Source organism: Pseudopipra pipra, unplaced genomic scaffold (genome assembly GCF_036250125.1).
Source record: "Pseudopipra pipra isolate bDixPip1 unplaced genomic scaffold, bDixPip1.hap1 HAP1_SCAFFOLD_391, whole genome shotgun sequence".
In the NCBI taxonomy this organism is placed as follows: Eukaryota; Metazoa; Chordata; class Aves; order Passeriformes; family Pipridae; genus Pseudopipra; species Pseudopipra pipra.
Window position 1 is genome coordinate 26,236 of NW_026990870.1, and position 7,129 is coordinate 33,364.

The following is a 7,129-nucleotide window of genomic DNA, read 5'->3' on the forward strand; positions in this document are numbered from 1 at the left end:
CCAATTAGCTTGGAAAACACCTTTGAGATCATCAAGACCAGTGTTTAACCCAGCACTGCCAAGCCACTTCTCACTCCGCTGCCAAGCAGCAACACCATCGCAGCAAAGGGCATCAATTGGCATTTTCACTGGGAGGCTCGTTTTTGCTGATCAGTGACCTCCAGCTGAGTTTTGCTACTCAGAAGATTACTTCTGCCTAAAAATGTAAACATCTTTATGTTCAAAGTAAAAGTATTCGGGCACAGAAGGGGAAGAGAACATTAAGTGTGTATCTGGGTGAAATCCAGTAATTAAGCTGTCAAAATAGGTAAATAGTTTAATCGTTTGCTCCCAGTTTTAGACTTTTGAATTTCATCCCAGACAAAAAACAGCATGGCAAGGTAAAGAAGATCTGACTTCCCATTATATTCTAAATAAAACAAATATAGCTGTTTGGGCTATAAACTACATTTCCTTACTTTCATCAATGTCTTGATTAAACTCCTCAATTTGAATAAAGTTCAAGTACATGGACATTTATTAGTAATTAATCTGCCCTCAGCACCCATATATTGTAGTTTTTATTTGCTATCAGAATATCCATGGAAATTCTACTGTTAAGAAAATTGCTCACTGAAGAATTATTTGCAGCTTGGGTTTCCTTGGCCTCTATGTCTTAGCAAATACTGACTTTTCTTATGTTTTTATTTTTCATTCTACAATACACCATTCAATAACCAGTTTTGTATTCAAAAGTTATTTTGTAAGAACAGAAGAACTAGATTTTCTGAAATGTAGCAAACAATTGGGAACTAAAAGATCAAATTATATCTATTTTCATTTCATCATTTTGTTCTTATTTTATAAAAACATATTATTTTGCCTTAATTTGAACACCACTCACCACAACTGCAGGATGAAAAATCAATGTAAATTTATAGAGGTTTAAATGTAAAATCTGTTTTTCTCCTCTTCACTTACACTTCTCATTTATTTAGTTTTTCTTCAGGACTATTCCATTTTTTATACTTTGATGTCAGATACTTACAGTACAGGATTAAATTCAGACTGTTCAGATTGGATATAATATTCCTTACTGAGAAGAATGTCAAATACCACACATTGGATCTAAATTTTTTTTAATAACTTAATGACTTCTTTCCATGTACAGCAGAACTGAACTTTTTGCAGTCTGAATCATTTGCAGTGAAACCTCTTATATTAGGCACGAAAGAGCTTTCTCTTCCTCCCAGGCCACTGGGTACAGTAGTGCTCTGATAAACCAGCTGCAATTAAGCAGTGTGGCTGAGGGAAGATTTGTTAAGCTATTTTGTTCTTTTAGGGGAGATAGTTTAAATTATAGATCTAAGAAGCAAATATTTCTATTACATGGTGCACACACATTTTCTGTAATGATTCTTGCCATGTTATACAGTATTTCTCGTGCAGAGCTCATAGATCTGGTGATCAGTGCTAGACACACACTAGACAGATTTTACCCTCAGTATTTCACTTAAGCCCAGGATTGCAAGTAGGCTGCTGTATTAAATCAATTTTTTGGTTCTCACACAGTAAAGCTGTGTTAGATTTCCCAGTATTGGCAAAGAAAGCTGAAATAAAATAACCATATTCTTGTGTAGATTTAGAACAGAATCAGTGCAAATTTACTGCTCCTATCATATAAATAGAGGATATTGGTATTTAAGATGAATTCAGAAGACTAACTCTTATATATTTAATGTATTTCCTTGCCCACATGTGATCAGAACTGTTAAAGATTATTATGTAATGCCTTTGGGATAAGGACATTAAAAATATACTTTTGTCCCAGTGAAACAGCAGTTCCTGTTGAAGTTTCCACAAGCAGGAGTCCCTGCAGCCATGGGCCAGGGCAGTAACCCTGCCAAAATGCTGATTTGGGGGCTGCACAGCTGCATTACCAGCTTCAGTGTCCTCCTCTGCCCTGCCAGTGCTGTATTGTGACATCAGGGCCTGATCCTGCCACCTGTTACTCTGCAGCAGCCAAAGATGAGTCGATGTAGTGATGGATGTGTGGGAATGGGCAAGTTACAGCACAGCCAGACTGTTCCTCCAGTGCCTCACTTGTTAACCCACAGCCCCACAAAGCCATGACCAGTCTGTGCAAGTGGCAGCAGGCAAACTTGGAAAAACCCAACCCAAACCAAACCCCATATGACCTTTTTCCTTCTATTTCCCTCTAGGCCTTCAAATGAGTCTTCCTCAGTGCTGTCAGCCACAGAAGGTGGATCCAGGTGGATTTAAATCCTAGGGTGACACCAACATACCACTAGGAGCACAATAGCTCCACTAGCCCAGATTTTGCCTTCCTTTTATGCCATAAATGTTACTATCTAAATTGGGCTTCTAAATAGAAAGCTGGTTGCTATGTAATATAATAATCTTTTTTCTTCTGTCTCTATTGCCTGTATATTCACTGCTGAGTCCAACCTCTATGGAAGAGACTACTCTCTGAATTACTGCCATGAGTCAGTGGGAATACAGTGCAAAAATGCAGCATTTTGCCCACTTTTTTGATGTTAACACATTAAAGAGTATGTTATGCTGAAGTTCAGCTGCCAGCTTTTTCATTAATTCTGAGTCCTATTTCAGGGAAACGTGGAGGTTAATTTTAAGCAGTCAAGGCAATTTCACTGGACCATAAAACAACTGAGCTTGTGTGGTGAACTCTTAACCGTAGCCCATAATAAGTGAAACAGCATATACAGGGTAATAAGGTACAATTGAGTACATTCAGTTTACCTTGTTTCTTAGAAAAGTTTTAAAGGAGCTTTACCTGTGAGACTACTTCTCCTTCGGTGTCCTCTCACCGAAGTAACTACATAGCAGATGTTCAGATGTTCTTCTTAACTATATTCACTTTGACAGGTCACCTTTTTGTTTGAGGTTTACTGATTTTATTGCTTCTGGATCGCTTTTTTTGAAGAACTTTTTCTTCTTTTCCTAGCCAAAATATCAACGAATATCTTTAGATATCTTTAGAGAAAAGAACTTTTCAGCAAAAATTTGATTTCTCTCTTGAGCTGAATGATACCAAAATCTATCTTTAATACCTCTGGGCAACAGGGAGGCCCAAATTGATTTCATTATAATATGATGCAAAATATGGGTCTCATGCCGCAATAATCATGTACCTTCACAACATTATCTGCTCTTCTGATTGGAAGAGGTCTGTGTCTTGATGAATCATGGTGACTCTAAACCACATCATTAACAATTCATTAAATCAATATGAGAAAAGTAGTAGAGTAAAACCAATGTTCAGATTGTAATTTAACTGTGGCAGCTGTAACACTGAAAGTGGGTCGGCTGAGTTGCACATGGAGCAAGCCAGAAGCTTACAGAGGCTTTGGAAGACTGCAGGCTACCACCACAGAGCACTGGGATTATCAGGATAGCTACATCTCCTCCTTCACTGTCATCATAGTTAAAAAAACCCCAACCAGCCTACCTGAACAAACTTGCTTTTTTACACACCTTTGAAAAAAAAGTGTGTGGTGCAATCTGAGGGTCAGTATCTGTTCTCGTGCTTTGTCCTCAGCTGCTGGTCATCTGCACGAATTAGCACTTCCATGAGCAAGGAAGCCAAGTCCACCTGTGCAGGATGAGTGGACTGGGGCACTCTGTGGGTTTGAATCTCAAGGCTGAGCTCTTGTGGGAATTTGCTGATGTCGAATTCTGCAGATGTTTTCTTGGATTCCTCTATCTTCCCCACGAGGTTCTTTCATGAAGAATTTTGGGGCACTGTCACACACATGGCTATGACTAAGCAGGGAGTTTAGCATTTGTAGGGAGGGACCAGTGAGAAACTCCCCTAAAAAAGCAGAGAGCTGGCATGCTCATTCGAGCCTTCCCTTAAGAGGAAGTCAGGCCAAAAATAACTTGTATCACAAAAAAATCTAAACCTCCCCTGGTGCCTCTTAAGCCCATTTCTTCTTATCCAGTTGGTTGCTACCTGGAAGAAGAGACTGATCCTCACCTCACTACAACCTCCTTTCAAGTAGTTGTAGAGAGTGATAAAGTCACCCCTGGGCCTCCTTTTCTCCAGGCTAAACAACCCCAGCTTCCTCAGACACGCTGTGGTCATTCTGTGTTCCTGTACTGTCACCAAATGCCAAGTTTGGAAAAGATCTTTAGATTGCAAACAATTTTAGATTGGATATTAGGAAAAATTTCTACACAGAAAGGGTTGTCAAGCATTGGAACAGGCTGCCTAGGGAAGTGATCAAGTCACCATTCTGGGAGAAATTTAAAAGACATGTAGATGTGGCACTTGGGGACATGGTGGACTTGGTAGTGCTGAGTTAATGGCTGGACTCAATGATTTTACAGGTCTATTCCAACCTAAAAATTCTATGATTCTATGACCAATTCCAACACAGGAATTTGGAGAAATGTATGACTGCAAGGAAATACCTTCCCATAAGAAATGGTAAAATGCACAGCTTTAGCTACTACAAAAGCAAAAAATAAAGGTACTAGAATTACTAAAAGCCTCTTTGATCAGTAGCAAGGGTTAATGCATTTTTTAGTGATAAACTGAGACTGATGATACCACAAACTGATCAGGAGGTTTTTTTTCCGGTACAACAAGAACTGCAGACTGGTGAGGCAGCTTTGTTTACATGTTCAGTTCAGTCAGCTGATGGCCATTGTCCCATGTGAAGTGAGACACAGATGATTTCTTCCCAGAAAGGGAGTTTGTCCAGCCTTAAGCAGAGTTCCCTTGAAAGAACACTGGTAATGGCAGACAGCATTTACCTAAACATACCTGGTTGCCAAAACAAGATTGTCTCATTTTCCTTTGCTATCTTGGCTAAAAACCAAGTTCATTCTTCAAATCCCTTCTTTTTTTTTTTTTTCTCTCTTCTTCTTTTTTTCCTTTCCATTTTTTTTCCTTTTTTTTTTAAGTTCTAGTGAGCAGTGATTAACAATTCCTGTATTCATGTTGCATTGATGGCAGTGTGATAGCAGTGTGAGCACGCCAGCTCTGTCAGTCTGGACATGCAGGTACATATGCTGTGTTCACACCCTGTCATCTGACAGGCCTTCAGGTAGCAGAGATGTGTATCTCCTCAATGAGATTTAATAACTGAGGCACTAAAGCTGTGAGATACCAAGCACTTCCTGCCCACGCACTTCTTTGTCAGATGAAGCCCTAAATCTCCCTGAATGTGTGTTTCTTTGCTAAGAGAATGTTTAGGGTATATTTTAAACCTTTTCTCCTTTGTAGTTGCACAATTCAATTCAGTTGTTTAAATTGCAAAGCTGTTTCTCAGAGACCAAGAATAATAATGTAAAAAGTATAAGGTTAATTTAAGATCTGGTGATGTTCCACCAGTTTCAAACAACTTTTCAGTGTTTCAGATAGGCTCATTTTCAGACACAGTCAGTTATGGCTGGGACATTTGGAGAAGTCAGTTCAGTTTGCAAGTGGTCTCTTCAGCCTTCACTTATCATACTTTTCCTTGGCTTTTTATTCTTATTTTCACTTCTTTTACACCTCTGTTCCTCCTAGCTTTTTCTTCTCTTCTTATATGGTTTCCTCCTCTCCTCTTTTCTTATAAATGTTGTTGGCTGCAGCCACAGCACAAGCAGACCCAAAGATTTTCTACCTCAGCCCTTCAGGAATGTGTAGTCTAAGGCCCAAGAGCTGAGTAGGGAGAACGTGAAGGACTGCAGCATCACAGTAAAGCCGCCTTTTAGTTATTATCCCAGCCCTGGTGGCTTTGGATTCTTCTAACCACAGGCCTGATCTTCAGTGCCTTTGAAGTCTATTTACAACATGTTTAATAATTTCCACCAGCTGGTCCTAATTGAGACTGTCACTCAAAATTTATGTAACAATTTCATGTATCAAATAACATGGCAAAAAACTCCATCCTAACCAACTTTATTGTTTTTAGGCTGATAAATTTTTGTTTTTAATTAACAGGCATTTGTTGTCAGCAGCTTTCCTCTGGAGGTTCTCAAAACCCTCCTGGGAATGAGTGTTCAAACCTCCTTTCTCCCCAGCAGACTTGTGCTGAACCACAGTGTTTGAAGGTCACTTTTCACTTCTAGGATTAACAACCTGGAAACAAAGGAGTGCAATTAATGTCCCACATGGTTTAAAAAATAATTGTGAATGGCTTCGAAACCTGACATTTCAACTGGGATGTAGTTGACTGAATAACAACAAAAATGCAACAATCACATGAGGATGTTGCAGTCATATGATTTTTTTGCATAGTCAGTCACAGCTTTGTCTTTGATTTATTCTCTCTTCCCTTTCTGCCAGATAATGATGGCTTAGTTTAAACAAGCCTGGTATCCCTAAGGCTATTGCCTTCACCCTTCTCCCTGGTTTGCAGTAAGAAGGAAGGTTAGCTCCAGCCAGGAGGGTGCTGAAGCATGGAGTCTACATATGCAAGATGCACAAGACTGGACATCAGAGCCTGTGTTACTGAGAGAAATACTGGCTGTGGTGCTCAGGGTAGTGATAGTAACTTACACAGCTAATAGAAAACACTATAAAAATGGAAGAAACTAAGAACAAATAAAAAAATAAAAAATAATAAGTAGTCAGAGTTCCAAAACTTCCTTCCATTGGGCAATCTTTTAATTCTGTTGACAGTGCCTTGGACTTATGGATTTCCACCTTCCTTGCCCAAAATAAAAATGGTTTAGTGTTGCGCAGCTTGGTGGTTTCTGGCTAGCCAGTGTCTCACTTACAAGTGCTATACTTTGGGATCACTGCAACTACTACTGAATTCTCTCTTGAGGACTGTATTTGCTTCTGTGACATGTTGTCTCAGCAAAGCTTGTTCTTTGCTGCAAACAACAGCAAGAAACTTCACAGGGCTGCCAGGGCTGCAACAAAATTCAGCTGCTGCGCTGCCTGCAGAACAACACCTGGGCTGGTGAAGCCCATTGAACCTGAACCTGAACCATTAGGTGCAGAGTTTGCTAATCTGCATGTATTATGCTGCTGCTCTTGAGCCATTGGTTATACCTCATTACTAGGTTGGGCAGCAAAATCTATTTTCTCTTTATCTCTAAACTCCACAAAGTTTATACAATCAAGTCTGTGTGGGGTCATGGCAACTTGCGAGCCAGACATTGACTGGCC

General features: G+C 39.6%; 1 long non-coding RNA gene across 1 annotated transcript; it reads left to right on the forward strand.

The window, feature by feature from the left end:
* Positions 1-2,043: 2,043 nt before the first annotated feature.
* On the forward strand, positions 2,044-6,596 carry LOC135408375 (uncharacterized). Its single transcript, XR_010427558.1, has 3 exons — positions 2,044-2,252; positions 3,560-3,736; positions 6,299-6,596. It is a non-coding gene; the product is annotated as an uncharacterized LOC135408375 (long non-coding RNA).
* The last annotated feature ends 533 nt before the right edge of the window (positions 6,597-7,129 follow it).